This window comes from Carcharodon carcharias, chromosome 8, assembly GCF_017639515.1.
Source record: "Carcharodon carcharias isolate sCarCar2 chromosome 8, sCarCar2.pri, whole genome shotgun sequence".
Classification (NCBI taxonomy): Eukaryota; Metazoa; Chordata; class Chondrichthyes; order Lamniformes; family Lamnidae; genus Carcharodon; species Carcharodon carcharias.
In genome coordinates, this window is record NC_054474.1 from 135351827 (window position 1) to 135376489 (window position 24663).

Below are 24663 nucleotides of genomic sequence, written 5' to 3' on the forward strand. Positions count from 1 at the left end.
GGTCTTGGCTGGCATTTTGATGAGAAAGGGTATTCAAATATAGTGCAGCATTTTACACCAGCAAAGTAAATGGATACTGCTGTATGAAAATTAAAAATTGAATAGGCCATTGACATGCTGAAGGGAAGATTCAGCTGCCTATCTAGACGCGGGGCTTCACACCAGTAAGTTCCTAATGTTGCCTTGTAACCTGCTGCGTCCTCCATGGTTTCACACTTCAGAAAAGCCTGGAAATGGAGAATACAATGAAGAGACTGAGACAGAAGCTGAACCATCTGAGAAAGAGTACGTCAAATTTGTGAAGAACACAGCAGTGCCAAAGACAGCTGCTGAGAGGAAATGAAGCTTATCAGTCAAACATACAGTAATAATTGATAATGGTATAGTTATACAGTGACTGCAATCAGTGGCAAGGCCCTTCAATAGAGTATAGTAAAGCCCTTCAATATAAAAACTAAAATCCCATGTGAGCTTCCAGGTTTTTCAATATCATTTTTACTCTCAATACAATTTCACATTTTCAACAGAAAAAGATCGATTGTTGTCAGAAGTATTGCTGAAAAGAGACATGTTGTCGAAGCTTTTCGTCTTGCACACATCATGATAAACACAAGAATGCCAAATTTCATACTACAACAATTTATACTACAGGAGAAAAGAGCGTTGATTGGTTAGCAAGTTGATTCTGATTGGCTAAGGCCTTGCCATGGAGCAAGTAATAAGGAACTATAGGCTCCCTAAGCTCCTGGGTAATTTAAAAAAAAATGTGAGGCTTGGACAAATTCTTTTTAGTTCCCTGCGTATATTCATATATTGCTTCTAACAGGCATAAATGAGCCACATGACAAGCTCAATTGATTATCTTAAACTGGTTGTTATTGTAGCTGTTTTCACACTCAGGATTGTTCAGCAAGTGCTGCCATCAGTTCAAAAATATGTTCTGCCTACCACACAATCGAGTGATGTATATATGAATTTCAATGCCGGTGCAATGTCAGGTACATGAGCCGTACGTTGCAACGTTTGGCTGATTGAATCGAACAGAATGTCCCTTCAGTTGCTCTGAAGTACAGACGATACTCAACCAACCCATGTTTGAAAAACCCAAAACAAAACATCCACTGTTAGATGTGATTTCATGATTGGGGAGCACTTGCTGAACAACTCTGAGTGTGCTGTAAGCTACACTAGCAACCAAATTAAGAAAATCATCAAGCTCGTAACTTGGCTCATTTACACTTTCTAGAAGTGACATACATTCATATGCAAGGAAATATTGTTATGCTAATCACGTAAAGCTTGTGAAACTATAGCCCAGGTTAATTAGATAAAAGAATTGTGCACCCACTTCCTTGTGATTTGCTGCTTTATATGGATTCCTAATACTACAGGTGTTAAATGGATGCTGTTAAGAAGTTTTCTTAAATTACTTTGAACCCTGCTGCTATGATTTGAGTACTTTTGAGATACTTTTTCTTGAGTCCAGTATCTAAAGGCAAGCACATACTTCCTATGAGTGGAGCCAGAATATTATGTGCAAGATAATCAGAGGAAATATATCCCAAGTAAACAAAAACCCTATATACTCTGAATATTCACACTCAAAACCATGGTTCAATGAATAATGCAGGAGGACATGACAGGAGCATGCCAGGCATCCCGAAAAATGAGGTGCCATTCTGGTGAAGCTATAACAGAGGACAACATACATGTCAAACAATGGAAGCAGCAGGTGATGGACAGAGCTAAGCAATTCCACAACCGATGGATCAGACATAAGCTCTATATCCAACCTCATCCAGTCGTGAATGGTAGTGGACAATGAAATCATTAACAGGAGAAGCAGGCTCCACCGATATCCCCATGCTCAATGATGGAGGAGCCCAGCACATCATTGCAAAGGACAAGGCTGAAGCACTTTTAACCATCTTCAGCAAGTACTGCTGATTAGATGATCTATCTTAGCCTCTTGATGAGGTCCACAGCATCACAAATGCCAATCTTCAGCCAATTTGATTCACCCCACATGATATCAAATAATGGCTGAAGGCACTGGATGCTGCAAAGGCTATGGGTCCTGACAATATTGCGGAAAATGTCCTGTACACAAAAAGCAGGGAAAAGCCAACCTGGCCAATTACCACCCCATCAACCTCCTCTTGATCATCAGTAAAGTGATGGAAAATGTCGTTGACTATGCTCTCAAGTGACACTTGCAGTGCAATAATCTTCTCACAGATGCTCAGTCTGGGTTCTGTCAAGGCCACTCAACTCTTCACATCATTACAACCTTGGTCCAAAAATGGTCAAAAGAGCTGAACTCAAGAGTTGAGGAGAGAGGGATTGCCCTTGATATCAAGGTAGTATTTGACTGAGTGTAGCATCAAGGAGCCCTGGCAAAATTGAAGAAGTATGAATCGGGGGGAAAGCTCTTGACTAGTTAGAAGCATGCCAAGTACAAAGGAAGATGGTTGTGGTTGTTGGAGGTCAATCATCTCAGTCCTGAGCTCCCAGCCCAGGGCTCCTGACCTGCCCGCCAACTCTGAGGTTGGACGGGCAGCCCTATCAATTACCTAAATTAGTTTATCAATGACCTGAAAATGGAAATGACATGGGGTAACGTCTGCATTTCCGCCCGATGTCCTCCCACATCATTTTACACGTCGGCAACCGTTTGCTGACCGGAAGATCCTCTCCTATGGCTCCAAGAGCAGGTCAGAGGTTGGATATCCTGAGGCAAGTAACCCACCTCCTGACCCTCCAAAGCCTGCCCACAATCTACGAGGTACAAATCAGAGGCGTGATGGAATAATCTCCATTTGTCTGGATGAGTGCACTCCAACAAGACTCAAGAAGCTTGACACAATCCAGGACAAAGCAGCCTGCTTGATCAGCACCCCATCCACAAAGCTAAACATTCACTCCCTCCGTCACTGACACTTAGTGGAAGCAGTGTGTACTATATACAGGACGTGTTGCACCAACTCAGCAAGGCTCTTTCAATCACACCTTCCAAACCCACCACTGTACCACCTAGAAGGACAAGGGCAGCAGATGCATGGGAACACCACCACCTGCAAGCTCCCTTCCAAGACATACGCCATCCTATATCGCCGTTCCTTCACTGTCGCTGGGTCAAAATTCTGTAACTCCCTCCCTAATAGCACTGAGTGTGAGCACACCACATGGAATGCAATGGTTGAAGAAGGCAGCTCACCAGCAGCTTCTCAAGGGCAATTAAGTATGGGCAAATAAAGTACCAGCCTTGCCAGCGATGCCCACATCCCATGAAAGAATAAAAAAAAGCTCTCTGACTGGTGGACAAATAGCAACACTTGCAAATGATATATGGCAGGTTGCAAACTATGAACTGGGTTTATTAATTAAAATTAAACAGAAAAGCAGATAGAGCAAATTTCATTAGATTATATGAAAGAAGATTTGATTTATTTCCAAATCTGTCAACCATTTCAAAATAATTACAGTCTCAATTATTTAACTTGGAACAGATGTCTGTTGGGAGAAGCTTATACATCAAACCAGATATCCATGGAGTGTTCAACTAGCCCCTCATCGTTGCAGCTACCTGCTTTTTGCTTTGAATTTTGAACTCAGACTAAGAAAGCTGAACATGTTTTCTTCCACAATGAAATACAGAATTGAACCACAAGTAGGTTTAATCTTTCATTGACAATGGGTGATTTTAACCTATTGGCTCTGAAACTGAGCCCACTGGCCGGACTGATCCAACAGTTGAGCCCAATCTATGCTGAGTTTGCTGATCTCGGTCAGTGAATCATGTTTGGGTACTGCTATTCACCTATGGCTGAGGGAGTGAAAAAATCAGGATCACTTCTAATTGCTTTGAAGTGATTTCTGATGCAAAGTGCCTATGTTTGGTATGCACATCATTGGGCTTGGCTACCAAGGCATCCAACAGCTACTAACAAAAATAAAAACAAAAAACTGCGGATGCTGGAAATCCAAAACAAAAACAGAATTACCTGGAAAAACTCAGCAGGTCTGGCAGCATCGGCGGAGCAGAAAAGAGTAGACATATCGAGTCCTCATGACCCTTATATTAACCAGCTTATATTTCACCCCTCTCCTTGGATTCACCTAGTTCTGTTGAAGGGTCATGAGTACAATAAACGTCTACTCTTTTCTTCTCCGCCGATGCTGCCAGGCCTGCTGAGTTTTTCCAGGTAATTCTGTTTTTGTTTTTTATCCAACAGTTACTGCTGCTTAGCTCTTACATGGAGAGTGGGAACTCAGGAAAGAAACAGACTGCAGTTGGTGCAGGTGTACTTAAACCCTGAAGAATGAATTTGCATGTTTTTTGAGAGAAGGAGATTTTTTTTGTATTCATTCATCCATTCACGTGATAAGGGTATCGCTGGTAAGGCCGATCCCTAATTGGCCTTAAAAAGATGGTGGTAAGTCACTTTCTTTAATGCAACTGAGAGTTTGCCAAAACAAAAACAGAATTACCTGGAAAAACTTAGCAGGTCTGGCAGCATCGGTGGAGAAGAAAAGAGTTGACGTTTCGAGTCCTCATGACCCTTCGACAGAACTTGAGTTCAAGTCCAAGAAAGAGTTGAAATATAAGCTGGTTTAAGGTGTGTGTGTGGGGGGCGGAGAGAGAAGTGGAGGGGGGGTGTGGTTGTAGGGACAAACAAGCAGTGATAGAAGCAGATCATCAAAAGATGTCAACAACAATATCTTTTGATGATCTGCTTCTATCACTGCTTGTTTGTCCCTACAACCACACCCCCCCTCCACTTCTCTCTCTCTCTCTCCGCCCCCACACACACACCTTAAACCAGCTTATATTTCAACTCTTTCTTGGACTCGAACTCAAGTTCTTTCGAAGGGTACTGAGGACTTGAAACGTCAACTCTTTTCTTCTCCACCGATGCTGCCAGACCTGCTGAGTTTTTCCAGGTAATTCTGTTTTTGTTTTGGATTTCCAGCATCCGCAGTTTTTTTTTTGTTTTTATCTCGAGAGTTTGCCAGGCCATTTCAGAGTGTGGTTAAGAATCAGCCACATTTCTACAGGTCTAGAGTCACATATAGGCCAAAGCGGGTAAGGGGAGCAGATTTCTTTCCCTAAAGGACAGGAGTAAGCCAAATATGTTTTTATGACAATCCTGTAGTTTCATGGTTCTCATTACTATCTTTTTATTCCAGGTTTTATTTAATTAATTGAATTTAAGTTCACCAGCACCAGATCCAGGTCTCTCGATTGTTGGTCCAGTAGATTAACCACTACACTGATATACCCTGTTCATAGATTTTGTTTTTGAAAAAAAGCCATTCTATTAACAAGTGATCCTGAACTATTGGAAGTTCCGGTCTGAAAGTTCAGCTCAGTGGAACAATTGGGATTCACAAATTAACAGATTGCTGAGGTAATGAGTTAATGGCCTTTTCTGCATTAAGAATCCCAGATTTAAAAGGGAATAGGTTGTCTTTGCAAGCTACATACATCTAAGAAGCTGATTACTCTTCCACCACCAAACAGATTGTAACTGCTGAAAAGATCAAAAATCACTGCTGAAGAATAAATCTGAAATGTTATTGATTCTGACAATATCCAGCTGAGACAGTGTGCTGGCAATACTCCGCTAGCAGGGGAGAATGATTCCATGTAGGGAACACCAGATGGAATTGTTTCAAATTTTTGTTTTTCTTACTGCCCCTCATTTTGTCTTGACTATCAAAAAAATTATGAAAATAATGTGATACCATTGTAGCCTTTGTAAAATAGTTATACTTGCAAAGAATGGTATTTTTGAAATGTTTGATGATCCAATACTCCTCATGTCTAAAAGTAGAAATTATTTTTGTAATAGCCTGAACTCACTCAAACATTAAAGTCTGAATGCTGGAATGAAACATTTTACCCCAAGTTAGATCAAGTGTACGGTACAGCAAATTGACATTCGCCCCAACTAATCTATGCCAGCATTTTTGCTGAATGTGAACCTCTTTGCATGCTACTTTGTCCAATGTTATTGACATATCCTCCTATTCCTTTCTTCCTTCTGTGTTTAACTAGCTTCCCCTTCAATGCATCCATGTTCTTTGCCTCAACTACTCTTCGTGGTCACATGTTCCACATTCTTGACTCTCTTTGAATATTTCTCCCAAATTCCCAATTGGATTTAACAGTAACTGTCGTATACTGATGACATCTGGTTTGGACTCCCCACAGTGGAAACATTTTCTCTATGTCTAACCTAATAAACCCATTTAGTATCTCAAAGCTCTACTGTAAGAGCCCTAGCCTGTTTAATCTTTATTGATAAGTCATTCTTTCAGTTCTGGTAGCATCCTTGGGATTTGCTTTTGCACCTTCACTGTTGCCTCTCTGTCTATTGTAATATATGGAAACCAGAACAATGCATATAACTCCATAACTCCATAGAGTATAAAAATAGGGAAGTGTTGTTGCAACTGCACAAGGCATTGGTGAGACCACACCTGGAGTACTCTGCACAGTTTTGGTCCCCTTACTTGAGGAAGGATGTAGTTGCATTGGAGGCGGTTCAGAGGAGGTTCACTAGATTGATTTTAGAAATGCGGGGCTTGTCTTATGAGGAGATATTGAACAGTTTAGGCCTATACTCGCTAGAGTTTATAAGGATGAGAGGAGATCTAATTGAGGTATGTAAGGTGCTAAAGGGGATAGACAAAGTAGACATGGAGTGGATGTTTTCCCTTGAGGGGTATTCTAGAATGAGAGGCCATAGTTTTAGGCTCAAGGTGGTAGATTTAAATCAGAGATGAGGAGGAATTCCTTTTCTCAAAAGGTCGTGAATCTGTGGAATTCACTACCTCAGAGTGCAGTGGACGCCGGGACGCTAAATAAATTTAAGGAGGAGATAGACAGATTTTTAATTAGGGTTGAAAGGTTATGGGGAGAGGGCGGGAAATTGGAGTTGAGGCCAAAATCAGATCAGCCATGATTGTATTGAATGGCAGGGCAGGCTCGAGGCGCTGAATTGCCTACTCCTGCTCCTAGTTTTATGTTCTTATGTGTAATTTAAGATTCTATGCCAGTTTAATGTAACATCTCTGCTCTTCTATTCTGTCCTAGAAGTGAGCGCGTGCTTGATTTGCTTTTTTTATAGCCTTATTAAACTGCCTTGCTGTTGTTAGTGATTTATGTGAATACACGCAAAACAAGGAATAAGCAGTACAAATATACATCAGACCAAGCCACTGCTATAGTATGTCATAATTAGTCATATTCTGATATTAATTGACAGGACTGTAGAAATAGTAATCTAGTTTCTATTTTCTGTTGAATGTAAACCTTAATTTACTTTTCATAAATTATAGTATTGTCTCTCTATTCAATAATGTGGTTTACCAAGTCTGCTGGTATTTGGGTATTTCATTTTAAATAAAGAATTTTGACAATGAAAATTAGTTTAAGTTTTCGCTTTATCAGTAGAGATTTATTATCACTTAGATCTACTCAGAAACAAAAATTACACTGCATTCTGATGCAAGATTGCAGCACTTGGCAACAAATCAGATGGTATATGTAGAAATTTGCAGTATTCATTGGGATAATGCCAAATTACTTTTCTTAAAACACTTGACATGCCTTGAGTTTAAAAAAATCCCTCCTCTTTTAAAGTAAAATTTCTAGTGAGATTGTTTTCCCATGTTCCAGAAAGTCTTGAAGAAATACTCCAGTGCAAAGCTCCAAATGTAGTATTAGCCTCAATTACCATAGGGCACAGACTGAAGTATCTTGTTTACTCATCCTCAGCTGCCTGCACCTGCTCTTTGCAAAAGCAGTGTGTCAGCTGTGGTTCAATTGGTAGCACTCTTGTCCTTCAGTCACAAGGTTTCTAGTTCAAGTCCCACTCCTGTGCTGTATTGAGGGCGTGCTATGCTGTCAGAGGTGCCATCTTTTGGATGTAACATTAAACAAGAGGCCTCATCTGCTCTCTCAGGCAGACATAAAATATCCCATGGTATTATTTTATCACTCAATCAACATCACAAAAAACAGGTTATATGGTAATTATCAGATAGCCGTTTGTGAGTGTTTGCTGTATGTAAATTGCCTGTCCCACTTCCTACACTATAATGCTATTACATTTCAAAAGTATTACATTGGCTGTAAAGCACTTTAAGACATCCAGTCATCATGAAATATGCTATATAAATGCAAATCTTTCTTTAAAATAAATTTTACAGACCTCGAATAGAATCATAGAATGCTAACAGAACAGAAGCGGGGGAGGGAGGTCATTTGTTTTGTCATGTCTATGCTGACTCTCTGAAGGAGCAATTCATCTAGTGCCTTTCCCCCCACCATCTCCCTATAGCCCTGCACATTCTTCCTTTTCAGATGATAATCCAATTTCCTCTTGAATCCTCAAATGTCTCGTCCTAAGCAAAAAAAATGATATAGGCCTGTATTATATGTTTTACCAAAACAATATTAGCAGAATTTTTGAAATGCAGATGTTGTAACTTTCTAGTATACTGTTATCAAGCCTAGTACCACAGATAATGGCAAAAACAAAACTATGCTGCAATTCTGGAAAAGCTAACCTCTCTGACAGTGCATGCAATTTGCTTGAAAGATCAACAACAGCAAAAAAAAAATATGGCCAGTGTTTCAAAGTTGCATTTTATAATCTTTGCTTCAATTATTACATCTTTGGACACAAGAGGCTATGCTATGGAAGCCACTCCACTATGTTGAAGGCAGATGTCTATTGGGGAGAAGCTCTGAGATTTGAGTACCAGTGACATGGAAGCTGTTACTGCTGGAAGCAAGGTTTCAAAACACCCTCAGATATCCAAGGTTTAGTATTGTATACTTCTTGTATTTGGGTTACAGAGGGACATCCGTCTGATGACATTGTGCTCTTCACCATGCCATTCTTGAGGTCATCTCTCTACCTGCTGAAATACACACCTGTCATTTGTATAATGAGCAAACAGACTATTGTCCAGAGAGTGGATCAGGAGGAAGGAACAAAGTTGCAACAAATTTATTGGGTGTTCATGGATAGAAAGAAATAATGAACTTGCATTGGGAAAATGTGAGGTTATCCACTTTGGCAGGAAGAATAGAAGAGCTGAATATTATGCAAATGGAAAAAGACTGCAGAAAGCTGCAGCACAGAGGGATTGGGAGTCCTTGTGCATGAATCCCAAAAAGCCAACATACAAGTTCAACAGGTAATAGGGAAGGCCAATGGAGTTGACGTTTCGAGTCCTCATGACCCTTCGACAGAACTTGAGTTCAAGTCCAAGAAAGAGTTGAAATATAAGCTGGTTTAAGGTGTGTGTGTGGGGGGCGGAGAGAGAAGTGGAGGGGGGTGTGGTTGTAGGGACAAACAAGCAGTGATAGAAGCAGATCATCAAAAGATGTCAACAACAATATCTTTTGATGATCTGCTTCTATCACTGCTTGTTTGTCCCTACAACCACACCCCCCCTCCACTTCTCTCTCTCTCTCTCTCCACCCCCACACACACACACCTTAAACCAGCTTATATTTCAACTCTTTGTTGGACTCGAACTCAAGTTCTGCCGAAGGGTCATGAGGACTCGAAACGTCAACTCTTTTCTTCTCCGCTGATGCTGCCAGACCTGCTGAGTTTTTCCAGGTAATTCTGTTTTTGTTTTGGATTTCCAGCATCCGCAGTTTTTTTGTTTTTATATTAAGGCCAATGGAGTGTTGGCCTTTATTTCAAAGGGAATGGAGTATAAAAATAGGGAAGTCTTGCCAAAACAAATTTCTGGGATCTGATTTGTCCAGGATTAACATCAGCTGGGATTGTAACACTCCATTCAAATTAATACCACATCCCAGTTAATGATAAAGCTCTACCTTAACATTTCTAAGTCACACAATGAATTAATCACAATCTGGCTGTCTCACAGTTGGCATTACAGACCAATGTTCACAAACTGACTAGAATTTAAAAAGTAACCATCATACCTGCTGCCCTTTGGTTCGTGTGTTGGTTACCATGGGGTGCTATTATATGAAGCAGTTTTCTGTCGACAAAGGAACACTAATAGCCCTTAACATCAGCACAACTGTTTTCAGCTCTTTACTTTCTTCAAAGCAGGAGCATGCAGCAGGTGCACCAGATTTGCATTTGTCTGCAGAAAGACATAGTGATAATTGTGTAGATTTTTTTTCTTCAAATGGGAATAATTTGACTGATGGTTTTGTTGGTTTTGTGTTGAAGACCACTGTTGAGAGGCTATAATGCAGCTGAAATGTAATTGATGTTATTCCATTATCACAGTTATCTATGCTTTAAATTATCTTTGCATCTATATGCCTCATGTTCACTCCCAGGAGTCCTGAGAGACATCAGAATTCAGACAAATTCGTTCAACCCTGAATTAGATGTAACCAAGCATTGATCTTGTATGGACTATACTACACCCCATACCCTTCGTCTAAAAAATTGAAATATGCCAAACTACTTGAGCTTCACTCCCACTGTATTTCCAGTATTTTTGAATTTTTGTTCTGTTCATTATTCTACCATTCACACACACTCTGAACAAATTCTTTGTTTCTTTATTACAACCATTATCACTCCCTTCATCTTTTGTTCCGTGATATCTTTGTCATTTAATCTCTCCTGCGCTCTACACTATCCCACACTTCCCCATTGTTCTTCCTCCTGCTCCCCACTTTTAACAGCATACAACCCATCACATTTCTACCTTCAGTTCTGAAGAAGTCATATTCTCTCTCAATAGATACTACCAGTCCTACTCAGTGGGCAGAATTTTGCACTTGGTGGGCGAGCAGGCCCCACTGGCTCGGCGGCGGGCAGGCAGCTGACCCCTACTGCCTGTATGGGGCTGGCCGCCATTTTGAGTGGGCAGGCCAATTAAGCGGGCTGACCGACAGGAAGTGCATAGCGCTTCCTGTTGGCAGGGAGGGAATCCCCAACTGTCAAAGTGTGCTCTTTTGCGGATGCGCGTGAAAGAGCGCACTGCTCTCTAAGGCAAAGTCCTGTCTCAGGGAGTTTACTGACTGGTAAGAAAAGTCAAAAAATAGAGAAATATTAAAATTATTAACATCTCCCCCTCATGTGATAATGTCATACAAGATGGGACATGTTAATAAGAAACACATAAAGTTTATTAATTTTTTAAAAAACAGACATGAAACCTCATCCTGCCAGTGGAAGAAGTTTCATTCACAGTCTGGAGCCCGCTGGGGCCCCTGTCCTGCCCGCCAGCCTTAAGCTTAAGGTTAATTAGCCTGTCAATGGCCTTAATTGGCCATTGACAGGTCAGCAGGCGGACAGCTGATTTCGCTGTCCGCCCACCTTCCTGAAGATTTAAATGGACCGGGATGACGTCGGGGGTTCCTCCCAACGTCATCCCACGTCATTTTCCCCTCGCTGAGCAGGCCCTGCTCCCAAATCGCCGAGGGGAAAATCCTGGCCAGTATCTCCAGCACTTCCTGTTTTATTTTGGATCACTTGTTGCTTAGTCATGTCTTTTTGCATCATTTGGTTGGGTAATTCCTTTGTGTAAATCCTTTTAACTTCATTGTTTCAAGCTAATTCTATTCTCTTGCAAATAGCATCTTATACTCTAAATTACACCCCAGTGACTGTCAATGTACAGTATAGACATTAAAAGGGTCTTGGGTGGCAGAGCAAACTGAGTGATAGCAAATTAGCAATTTGTTTTGCACGCTGCTTGATTTTATTTTTCAGCAACTGTACAAAATGCTTCCCACTGGCTCTTAACATGTAAGCATGTGATGAACTAAAATACTTGCTGTTTACTCTCAACCTGTTGTAATGTGACCTTGTTGCCTATTTGTAATACAGTTTATTTAGGTTTATTTATGTTAGGTTTATTTACAATCCAGTCAGCAGCCACTACATGTGTGCTTTCAACTCCATCTCTATCTCTATAATGCCTGAGGAGATAGTCCATGCCGCTAACACGTTGGTTTACAAAGATCATGTGATCTTACATCACTGGATTATTCTTAAAGGTACATTCCAACATTTAACAAAACCATAATTACTGCACAACCTGTCTAACCTACCATATTTTTCCCTTTGTGAAAGATTTATTTAAGCCAACCACTTTAACTTAATATCTGAATACAATCCCCAAAAGAGAAAAAAGTACTTTTAAGAAATCCATCTTTCTGGAACTCCATGTTTGAAACTCTCCAATCAAGTTTCTTCTCCTGCCATAGTACCAAACCAGCCCTTAGTAAAGTCACAAATGATATCCTATGTGACTGGGACAAAGCTAACTTTCTCTTTCCTGGCTTCTGGGCAGTCTTTGACATGGGTGACTCAACCACCATCCTTCAATGCTTTTCCATCATTGTCTAACTGGAACTGCTCTCGCCTGGTTCTATTCTTATCTCTTTAACTGTAGCCACCTGCAGTAGCTTCTCTTCTTGCTCCTGCACCATTACTTCTGCTGTCCCCTGCGAATTTATCCTATTTCAAATCTAAATGCTGTCCTCTTGACACCATCTGAAAACAAAGCATCAATTTTCACATTTACGCTGAAGAAACCCAGCTCTACCTCACTACCGCCCTTCTCCATCCCTCCACTGTTTCTAAATTGTCAGAATGCTGGTCCCACATCTATTATTGGATGAGCAGAAATTTCCCTCAATTAAATTAAATTAAGGAACCCATGGACTCCGGTATATGTGATAAACTCCTTTCCCTATCCACTCACTGGCAACTGTCTGAGGATGAACCATACTGTTTGGAGCCTTACCATCATATGTCACGTTGTGGTAAGCTTCTGACCACATAACCGCGCTGTCACTGCAATTGCCTATTTTCTGATACGTCCCTGTTTCTTGTTCATCTGCTGTTGCACCCTTATCCATGCCTTTGTTACCTCTTGGCTTAACTATTCCAATGCATTCCTGGCTGGCTAGCCTCCCATATTCTACCCCCATAAGCTTGAGGTCATCCAAAACTCAGTTGTCCGTGTTTTAAATTGCACCAAGTCCCATTCACCCATCACTAGTGTTTCCTTTAAGTTGCACAACTGCACAGCAACCTAGACGTTCCCCTGCAGGTTGAGCACAAGTCAATCACTGCAAGTTAAATATGTACACAGCAATGCAAAAAATAATAAAAGGCCCGCCATGAATATCTTGTGCACAACAAAAAAAATATGGAGGGAGCACTTCCTATCACCCCTGTACTCACTGATCTATATTGGCTCTTGGTTAAACACTGCCTCAACTTTAAAATCTCATATTTGTGTTTGCATCCTTCCATGGCCTGGCATCTCTATATCTCTGTAATCTCCCCTGGCTCCATAACTCTCTGAGGTATCCACGCTCATCTAATTATGGTTTCTGGAGCATTCCCAATTTTAATTGCTCCACTATTGATAGCCATACCTCCTGCTGCCAAAACCCTAAGCTCAAGAATTCCCCCATTAACCCCCTTTCCCTCTCTATCTCTCTTTCTTCCTTTAAGATGCTCCTTAAAATCTGCTGTTTGACGAACATTTTCCTTATCTGCCTTAATATCTCCTGATGTTGCTCGATGTCAAAGTTTTCTCTATATCGTTCCTGTAAAATGCTTTTGTACATTTAATTATAACATAATTACTATATAAATGTTGTATAAGACTAGATAAATATAAGTTGCTGTTGTTCCAGTTCCTGATTTACAAAATATGATTTTCATGTGATTATGTGTTTCATTCTGAGCCATTAAATAATTGATAAAATGGGTTGTAGTGCAAAGACTTGCAAATTTCTATTTTACGGTTTGCATAATTTATCCTTCAAGCTTTTGCTTTTGGACAAAGTACATTTATTATATGGAAGCTTGTGATAAATGTCAGATTCATAATTTAGTAAAGGACCAAGCTGAATACAAAATGTATGTAGAAGAAGTGAGAAAAGAAATGAGGGGCAAAGAGAGCGTATGAAAATAGATTAGAGGTTAACCTAAAAGGGAACGCAAAAGGTCTTTACAGACATGTAACAAGTTAAAAGTGAGTTATGAAAAGCCAGGGCCTTTTGATTATGGACCAGAAAAAAATCATTTTATGGAGGCAGTGGGTAGAATGAGTATTTTGGATCTGTCTTCACTAAAGCAACAGATACTGCAAATACACAACACAGAAAGAGTTCGAGAAATTAAATAGGATAAAAATATATGTATGATCCGTTTAGAGACCAGTAACCTTTTGTTTAAAGTAGACAAAACTTAATCTGGCTAAAACTCTGTCTTGCTCATGGGGGTTCCTCACTTGTAAAGATCTAGCCTCTGAATTGCTTCAAAAGCCATTCTGACTCGGACTGCCTCAATGACTGCTTACCTTCGGATGGTTCAGTCTCCTCCTGAGACTGAGTTCCCTGCGATTCACAAAGCTACACTCTAATTACTGGCATAATTCTAGCACTTTTGGAGACTGTTGGCTTCACTAAACTGGCACTGCCCCTGGGTTTCTCTGAACTCCAGTCTCCCGGATGCATCAAACTATAATTGGCTCGAAGGTCTTCTTCTGAACCCTCAACCTCTCCAGCACAGAACCAATGACCTTCTGTCACCTTCTCAGCAACCAGGAGTTCTCCTGAGCTGTAACAGCACCGATTGGCTCCCATGGCTGTAAACCACGCAAAGTCCAAACTGCAACTCTCAGCTGCACCGAACTATAAGTGGCCCCCAGTGATTTTCTGAGCCCTAACTGCCTGGAGTCTGCTACAGGAGCACCTCTTTGGTTCTTCCCCTGTTGCAGAACGTTCAAATAAATTGAAAACCAGGGAAACTTCTTAAGCTTCACCCATCTCCATAATGATGTCGCCTTTCAGGGTTCACTGAATACTTTTAAACAAATTTAGCTCTAACTCCCAAAAAAAAACAACTCTTTGTACTGCACTTCTTTGCGAGAAGCGTAGACATCATTGTCACCAGCTCTACAGCTAAGTAATCCCATCTGCTGTTTTAAGATCTTGCCTTTCTCGATGTTAACCCTTTAAGTCAACGTGGCCCCAACTTTTTAAGTTTAATATACGCCAAGCTGCTTTAGTTGTTTTTATCCCATTTTCTACTGTTGAACTTGAATCTTCCCAGAACTAAATATTATCTCTAAAATATTAACATGAACTATGAACTAGGTATTTGTAACAATATATAAAGAGGAGTTGGTTAAAAGATTGGCAGTATTTAAAGTAGAAATCTCAGCCGGTCCCGATATGAAGCATCTTAAGTTACTGAGGAAAGTAAGGGTGGAACTGGTGATAGAATTGAAGCCTACGGGATTGAAGGGACATGGCTACATAATTAGTTATGAAAGAGAAAGCCATGAGCAATGGTGAATGGTTGTTTTTCAGACTGGAGAGAAGTGTGCAGTGGAGTCCCTCAGAGGTTCATGTGCAATACTGACTTGGAACCCGTCACTGGATCAAAATCCTGGAACTCCCTTCCTAACAGCAGTGTGGGTGTACCTATAGCACATGTCCTGCAGCGGTTCAAGAAGGCGTCTCACCATCACCTTCTGAAGGGTGACTAGGGATTGGCAATAAATGCTGGCCTAGCCAGTGATGCCCACATCCCATATTAATGGACTGGACTTGGGTATACATGGCATAATTTTCATGGTTTGCAGATGAAACAAAACTCTGAATTGTAGTGTTTTGACCAGGTTGGGAGGAGTGTGTGAATTATCAAACCCCACTACTCTGCAGGCTGTATCGTTAATTTAAATGTTTAATTTTCTCACTGAAATGGCCAATTGTGTACCTATGCCTCTCGTACCCAGAAGAAAAGAGACTCTGACCAGTTTTTTCGAAAACTCAGAATGGTTAACTTATTTTAAACAAAACTTCTTTTATCAAGTCTCAAATACAGGTTAACACAATTGTAATCGGGAAGTATAACCATCCATCTCTTCCTAAAGAATTCCCCCAGCACATACACACACAGACAAACAAAAGGCAAACAGATAGAGTCTCTCTGCAGAGATGGGCTTTTAAGGATGTGTGTTACAAAATAAAGGATAAAATCCACAGAGTCTCGACACTGTCAACCTGGAGTTCCTTCATGTGCAGATGGGCCATTGGTCCAGGTAGATGCCTGGAAGTTCTCAGCAACGATTCCAGCATTGTATGTCTGAATACAGACTGGTCACACCCAGATGAGAGTTCTCTGGCTACAGGTTGATAGCCACATACAATTTCAGACAAGGTAGAGAGAGGGAGCCTTCCTTTCTCAGCTTGTTCTCCACCAAGACTGCCTTCCAAAAAATCAGGTTCACAACTTAAGTTTTTTTCTCTCTCATGTGATTGTCTTTTTTTTGTCTCCCAGCTTCATTAATTAAAGTACTTTGCAGCTCAACAGAAACAAACAACTCATTCACAAGTACCATATGGGTCCGGTGATTTCTTGGAAGCGGCCAGCATGTTTACAGTTCCAAGGTGAACTTATGACTTTCTTTTAAAATAAAGGTTGACATCCAAATGCCCAGATCATGTCATGTTCTTCCATTTGACAAAATAATAAGTCAACCTTGAGAGATATAATTCCAACAGTAGTAAACAATGAGGAGGATAGTTATAGACTTTAGGAGAACCATGGATATTCTGGTGAAATGAGTAGGCACATGGCAGATTAAAATTAAAGCAGAAACATATGAAATGATGAATTTTGGTAGGAAAAATGAAGAGAAGCAATCTAAAATAAATGGTACAATTTTAAGGAGAATTTGCTTTAAAAAAGAGGCACATTAAAGCTTTTCATCTTGCACTCATCACTTCTTGTGAAATGGCCTGATGTGTGCAAGATGAAGAGCTCCGACATGTCTCTTTTCTCAGCAATACTCAGGTTCTGTACTTCCAAATGACTATTTAAGGGGAATGCCAGAACAGGGAAAGCTGGGAGCTCAGCCTTTGAAGATGGCAGGACAGATTATGAACTTGCAATCTTACGATAGATTGAGAATGCTGTTAGAAATGCATTCAGCATCCTTGGGTTTATAAATACAGGCTTAAAGTAAAAATGCAAGAACTTTATGCTAAACCTTCATAGAACACTGGTTAGCCCCCAGCTGGAGTGTTGTAGCCAATTCTGGGTACCACACATTTGGAAGGATGTCTAGGTGCGGAAGAGATTTACTAGAATGGTAACAGTGATGCAGAACTTCATTAGTGTGGAGAGTCTAGAGAAACTAGTTGTACTCCCTAGAGCAAAAAGGGGTAAGGGGTGATTTTGAGCTGTCTTGATAGAGTGAGTAAAGAGAAACTGTTTCCTGTGGCTGAAGGGTCAGTCACCAAAGGCACAGATTCAAGATAAAATACTGTGACAGTGAGGCACAAACATAAGGTAATTGGCAAAATAACCAGAGGTAACATGAAGGGAAAATAAGTTATGCAATTAGTTGTTATGATTTGGAATACATTACATTAAAGGGTGGTGTTAACAATTTCAAGAATAACCTTCACGAGTGATTTGGATAAATATTCAAAAAGGAAACATTTGCAGCAGTTGATGCAGGGGAGTGGTTCTGATTGGGTGCTTCTTTCATAGAGCTGGCACTGGGATGGCTTGCTGAATGACCTTCTGTGCCATCTCATTCTATGATTTCATTCACTTTAATCTGTTTGATCTATGAATAGTCTATGTATGTATTGTTATGGTTTGAGACCATTTAAGTGTGTGTTCTTGTGGTAGTCATGCTTTAATCTCAAGATATTTAGATATCTGTCCTAAGCATGCATCAAATGTACTTAAATCTGCAATGTTAAATTCATATTTAAATTCAAATTCATATATTAAACTGATATTATCAGATTTGTAGGTCTTGATTTTAACATTTTTAAAATGCCTCATTTCCATACCTGCATCTTCATTGTTTTTGATGTCATTTTATTTACATGTGATAGAAGTAGCCACTTCAATTTTGCTTTACCAGACATGTATATTATGAGTTTTGCTGTAAAATGTTACTGTTGCACTAATGGCTTTCTAACGAGCTTTATGGACAAAGCAATATGGAAAAGGACTAAAATCTGGTTGTGTGGGATATTAAGATTTCTTATTTACTGAGTTGGGTCTAATGTAAACTGCTCAAGATTGTGAAGCAGTGAAGCATTTTTTTTCAGAAACAGTTTCAACAAATGACTGACTGCCTGCTGCTGTAGCACATCATTATCTTGTGGTTGTCTCCTTTATCAGATATTAGCTTTTGAAGATTTTCTTTGATTGTGAAGCACACAACATGCTCCAAAGAAACACAAAATTACAAGGATTGCAGTTCTATTTATGCAAAATCTGTTTTCACACTTCAGTTTTTTTTGTTCATGTTTCCAAGTTTTCCAAACATTTCTCGAACAATTCATGAAGGGGGTTTAGGAAGTCAACCCTGGGCCCATTTACTTGTATTTCACATGGAGCTTACTGTGCCACTACCCTGGAATTCACTATATTTTGCCATAGTGGGAGGAAGTGCAATTAACATGCAGTGGTCCAAAGACAAGGACTAGCTATCAGCACCTTTTTCAGGAAACCTTGAGTATAAATGTGACCTTGCTAGTGTCACCCATTTGCTGAAAACAGCAACTGAAAAAAATAGTGACTGCTTGTTCTGCCACTATGTCTTTGATACACTTCTGCACTTCCTGAATTGTATCAAAACCTTTACCTTCAATTGTACCTTCACCCCTTCTGGCTGCCTCACCCACCACCCAAGTATTCACTTCTGCTTAGTATCCATTTCTTGGGTTCTGTACAGAGTTACAGGGAAGTAAAAAGTACTGGGTTTGCTTTTAGACTCCTCTAGGAAAGAGGTGGTCCAAATATAATGGGGCTAATGCTGTAAATCCATGCTGTTTTGTTCAATGTGTTTCCAGCTCATGGAATACTTTGAAAGCCCTCTCTATAGAAGCACTGTAGAAGTGTAAGTTGTGTTTTATAACCTGCTCTCCTTTCATCCCTTCTTTGTACAATCTTTAAGATTTCCTTTTCTTGCCATAAGCGAATGAGTTGGCAATCTGTAGTCAGGTCTGTTTCAGTGCAACACTTGAGTGGCAGCTGAAAGTTAGATGAGAGCTGCTAGCGGGTGACTTGTCAGATGTGGTTCATCTCTCACGTTTGTGGAGTCTCCCATCATTTTGAAGAAGCAGCAAGGACCAGTACTTCACTGTTGATAGATTCTTGCCACAAGCATACATTTCATTGATCCCTGACACAGCTAGTTGGTATGTCACCCCACTATACCAAAAGGCTGGCAGTATATGTTTCAATATTTAATACCAGTCATGAAGTAAAATTGCGGAATGAAGGCAGCTGCAATTTTCCACATTTTTCCACATAGCTCTGAATTCTGTGTTACTTTAAACTTGCAAACATGTCATGCAGAGCATTTCCATCTCATTCTTAATGTAAGTGACCTTTCTGGACTTCTGGCAGATTGTGGACTAAAGTAATAAATGGACTTAATATGGAGAAGTCAGCTCAGAGTTATATTAATCACAAACTGGCCTACTCAGCTACTTAATACATTGAACAAAGCAGGTTGTGAAGCTGTGGTTGTGATTGATGTATAAAGTGATCTGCACCCACATTCTCCTAGGTTCGAATCCAAATTGCTGACCTACGCTAAAATAAATAAAAATCAAAACATTCATCATCTCTAACACTTTGCCGTTGCATTCACTTCATATTAGAAGTCCATTCTCAGCAGCACACACAGAATCTTCTTGTCCTAGCTGAATGTGCTGCTTTTTAAGCCTATTACCTATAAATTTTAAAAAAGCATTGCCATTCAAAAACCTGTGATCTGTTAGTAATTTCTGTGTACATTTTTAACAGTAATTGTCAAAATATAATTTACACTTTATGTTCAAACAGCAGTTGTGTAAAATTAAGCAATTCCTTCCCATTGATTTCATGGGTGTTGAAGTTTAGGCAGCCATCACTTAATTGAATGGTGGAACAAACTCAAGGGGCTGAATGGCCTACTCATGTTCTTATGTTCAACTGAGGATGGCACAGAGGTTTCCTTTGTTGACTAACGGCTTGATCTTGTCTTCTCTGAGGAATAATTTTGAGAAACCATTTAAGTATAAATAATGCTTCTTCATGAGATCCTGTCTGTTGATTTCATTGGTTTGTGTGCTTACTTTGAACAGAACTATATATACATATCTACATACTAGGGAAAAAGATTAACAGCTAATAACAGTTTTTATTTGGCGTGAAATGCTTATTGGATGTGGTCCAGTTTCAGTTGCAGATCAGCCAACAGAAGCTATAAAAGTATGACAAGAACTTGACAATTCCCTTTTGTTCTCACATCCTGAGAATTAGGTACATGTTTGATCTAATATGGAAGGCTGGGTAAATCTTGCTTTAGTTCAAACTTAAGATCGAAGTTGGTATGGAACCAAATGGATTTCTCAGACTTTATGATTAATGTCCGAAGTATTGAAGCAGATTGAGCCTCTGAAACAATAACCTTTAATAGTAATTGCCAGTAACCCCACCTTTACTGGCTGAAAGGTATTAGAATTCCAACATTAGTGGGGTGGAAATTCACCTCAAACAGTGGCGCAAAATGGGCAGTGTTGGATTGACTGCCTGTTACATGTAGTGGCTGATATTTAATTCTATTGACTACAATCAAACTGAACATCGGGTGCTGTATATAGGTTGATCAAATACTGCCCATTTTGTTTCACTGTCCAGATGAATTTCTACTCCTAAGTGTCCTTTTGGCTTCCCAGGGCACTATGAAAATTTCTGACAACATTCTTGGAGAAATTGTGTTACAACCGGGTGAGGAGGTATGCGTTGGCTCGCCTTTTATTCAGCTCCTTCAGTCGATCACAACAAAGGTTTTAAAATTTATTTCCCCCATATATGCCTTTTACAATCCAAATGCATTTATTTTTTAATAAGGAGCCAATCAAAACAGGTTTTCTTGAGTCAACAAAAGAATAAGTTTATTAGATAATAAACTCGAGAAAAAATAATAAATACCTGATGCCGCGTACACACAGATGTCAGAAATAGGAAAGTTAGAGGCCAAAACAAAGTTAAAAGGATATATGATTAAGCACTTTGCTTGTCTTTGAGGCATAGGTTGTTGAATGTTGCAACTGTCTGAAGTTAGTTGGTTTCCTGTAGAATCTTCGAGTTGACTTGGATCAGATCTTCATTTTGCTGAAGACACTCTTTTAGCTTCAGAGAGAGAGAGATATTTACTGCTCTCTTCCAGCAGTGTTTTCAGATGACTATGATGTTTCATTCTCTTCCCCCTGCTGCTTGGCAGAACCAGTTTTTAAAACTGCTGTCTGTATGTTCCAAAAAAGGAATTTGATTAGCATATCTTGCAGTCATTGTTGGAGACAAGTAATCCCATGTTTTGATCTGTTCATCTCCAAAACTTTTGACACATTTCAAGATAGAAATCAACAGGGCATGGGGTTATTTCATCCTCCACAGGGGAGTTTGAATGTCTGATGAGTATCTGGCTGGTTAGTAGTTCCCTTTGTCTTGATAAAACTACAGCTGCTCAAATTCTAGCACTTTGCACTTCTAATATCTTCCTTTCAAGAGGGCCCCTGCTGAAGTAGACCTTGCCACCCCCAGGTGTGAAATTCCATGGAACAGTCTACAGTGCATTTATACAGAAACTATCCAGAAAAGTGGTCAACTTACAGTATCAAGCTTCAGGTGACTTGTGGCACTGTTTGATCAGTGTCTTTTCTTGTTTTTTTTTTAAAAACATCTTCTTTAAACAGTTAAATAAGTCTGTGGTTAGCTGGTGAAGTTGTAGATAGACCTCACTCTGTCACAGCTTTCTGTCATTGTGGCAATTATTAAACAAATTCTTAGTAGTTACTGTGCTGCAGAATGCATGTACATTATTAATCATTTTCTCTAAGTCTGTGGCAAAGAGGTTATTGGAATGGGTGAAAGAAAAACGTAAAACACTGAATTCAAGAAAAGTGAAAATTAGTAACCATATAAATAGCAAAGGGATAGTAAACAAATAAATCAAGGTCAAAAGCAAAATAGAAGAGAAATAGAAAAAGTAAATGGGCTATGAAGAGAGAAATTTAAGAAAAATGAGCAAAGAATGAATAACAAAGTTGTGATCCCCCAGTGGATTGTTTTGTTGAGACAGTGAATAGCTGAATCATATCAGTATCACGGAGTTCCCAGTTTTTGATGGTCCTGTTTGGGATGGAAGTTACTATAGTTGGCCTCTGTGTGATAGGAAGAAGCATTAGCCAAGGTTCGCACTCTGGATCATTATCCGGTGGACCCTACTGAAAAATGTCCTCATATGAATGTTGAGTGAGAGCTGAATCAGGGTTGCCCTGCTATGCTTGAAGAGCCTATGGAGATTCATGGTACTGTTTCACATTAAGAGAATGAACTCTTGGGAAGTGTACCCGAGAATTTCCAATACTCACGAGGTGTTCCCCAGCATACTGTGCACACTTTTGGAAGGGAGAAAGGGAAGGGCAGACGAAAGAGCATTCTGGGGTAATAATTCTTTATTTCTGCCCAGAAGGAGGGCTTTTCCAAGAAAACATGTGGACAGTGTTTCAATGCTGTTGTACATTTTCTTGGTATGTTCCATTGTGTATTAAGCAACATTGCTAGAAAAAAGCAGGACAATACAGCAGGGATTAGAGATATAAGATGCAAATGAACTCTGACAGCTGTTGTGTGAACCTCAGTTCTTTTGCTTTCTTTTCATTTTGAAGAAAAAAGAAAGGCATTTATTAAGCTGCTGTTTTGTTGTTGTTATACAACTGGTCAGAAAAATACAGATTAGCTTCAGTTAGAAGTGAAAATGGTGACATGAAACCTTGCTTCAAGTGACTTACTGCATCTGGGTTTGGAAGGAAATAAGCAACAATGCTTCCTGCTCCAAATAATTGTCCAGCAACTATTGCTGGACTGCTTGAGTATTGATGTCAGATGATGACAAGGATCAGCTTCTGCTGTGATTTTTGTCCCCATGGTTGCCCAGCATTACATCGTCAAAGCTTATATAGGAATAATAGCCACCTGGCGATGACAACTGATGCCAAATGTTTTTGAGAGTTTTTCCCCTGATTCCCAATGACTCCAGTTTTGCTGGGGCTCCTTGATGCCATACTCGGTCAAGTATTGCCTTGATGTCAAGGGCAGTCACTCTCGCCTCAGCTCTGGAGTTCAGCTCTTTTGTCCATGTCTGAACCAAAGCATGGTTTCTTGTTAGCAAGGGAATCAAAAGTTATTGGGCGTGGATGGGAATGTAGGACTTGAAACTCAAACAGATCAGCCATGATCTTATTGTTTGGCAGAGTAGACTCGAGGAGCCGAATGGCCTACTTTTGCTCCTATTTCATATAAAGGATCATGCCTTATTAAGAAGTTAACATTAAAAACAGATAAGTATGGGAAGTTGACTCGAATGGACTCGAAACGTTAACTGTGTTCCTCTCCACAGATGCTGTCAGACCTGCTGAGTTTTTCCAGGTATTTTTATTTTTGTTTTGGATTTCCAGCATTCACAGTTTTTTGCTTTTATTTAAGTATGGGAGGTAATTGGCAAGGGACAAAGATCCTGTAAAAACTCTGATATTTAGAACACTTAGTGTCATGAACTGTTATTCACTAAATGTAATGGTCTGTCTAACTATTGGATTTTAAACTGATATTTTGGCAAAACGTTTCCCTAGCTTTGCAGAAAAAGAATCTAAATATGTTAACATTATTCAGCTTCTACTTCAAGTGCTGAACTAAGCAGACATTGATAATGGACTGCTAATGCTCCACGAATCCTCTTTCATGTTACTGTCAATTAATTGACAGAGTGAAGAAAACGATGGAATAGGAAAAGGAAGAATGGGAATTGTAATTACTACTGCCATATTACATTCATTTAGTCCTCTGAACTATTGATCTCAGCATGATGCTTCTTCGCTTTGCTGTTTGATTAAAGTGGGTCAGGAGAAAGGAGGTGCATGGTTTCACACTCCACTCTGGGGAGACTGGTTCATAGCTAAAAGAACAAGAAAACTACCAAGTGTCATCTTTTAATCCTTTCAGGTCCAGGAAAGCATTTATGTACCTAGCCAATAAATAAAAATAACTTCAGTACTGTCTGAGATAGAAACTATAAGATAAAGAGGATACTGGCTGGAATGTCTCATTGAATACTGAAGTGCATAGAAGAGCATGTCTCTTTGTTGCTTTTCTTAGGACTAACATCAATACCCTGTATGCAATCCTTTTATAAGCAGAAAACTATTCAAAGCTTTTAGTAAAAGACTTTCAGGGCTGTACAAACCTACTTTTGTGTTGCTGTTCACTTAAAGATTGAGGCTTGTTCTACAAATGCACATATAACAGTTATGTGTAAAACGAAAATTGGCAATTTCTTTTTGGAAAATGGTGAAAAGATCCATCAGAGGAGGTAGTGTTGGTCTTTTTATTCTTCTGCAGGGTGGATGGAAGAAGGGACATATGGAGAAACTAACCTGGACAATCATCCCACTCTTTCACCAAGACCACGCTTTATTTGCATTGTGTATTTGCACAATTACTTATACATAACAGAACTTGCATTGAAAGAATATCTCCAAGTACTTCCTAAGAAGATGACATGAACAAGAAAAGGAGCCATCTTAAG

General features: G+C 39.7%; 1 protein-coding gene across 2 annotated transcripts in view; it reads left to right on the plus strand.

Annotated features, from left to right (window-relative positions):
• LOC121280872 (astrotactin-2-like) overlaps positions 1-24663 on the plus strand; it is a 1734361-nt gene that overhangs the window by 369196 nt on the left and 1340502 nt on the right. The window lies entirely within an intron of this gene.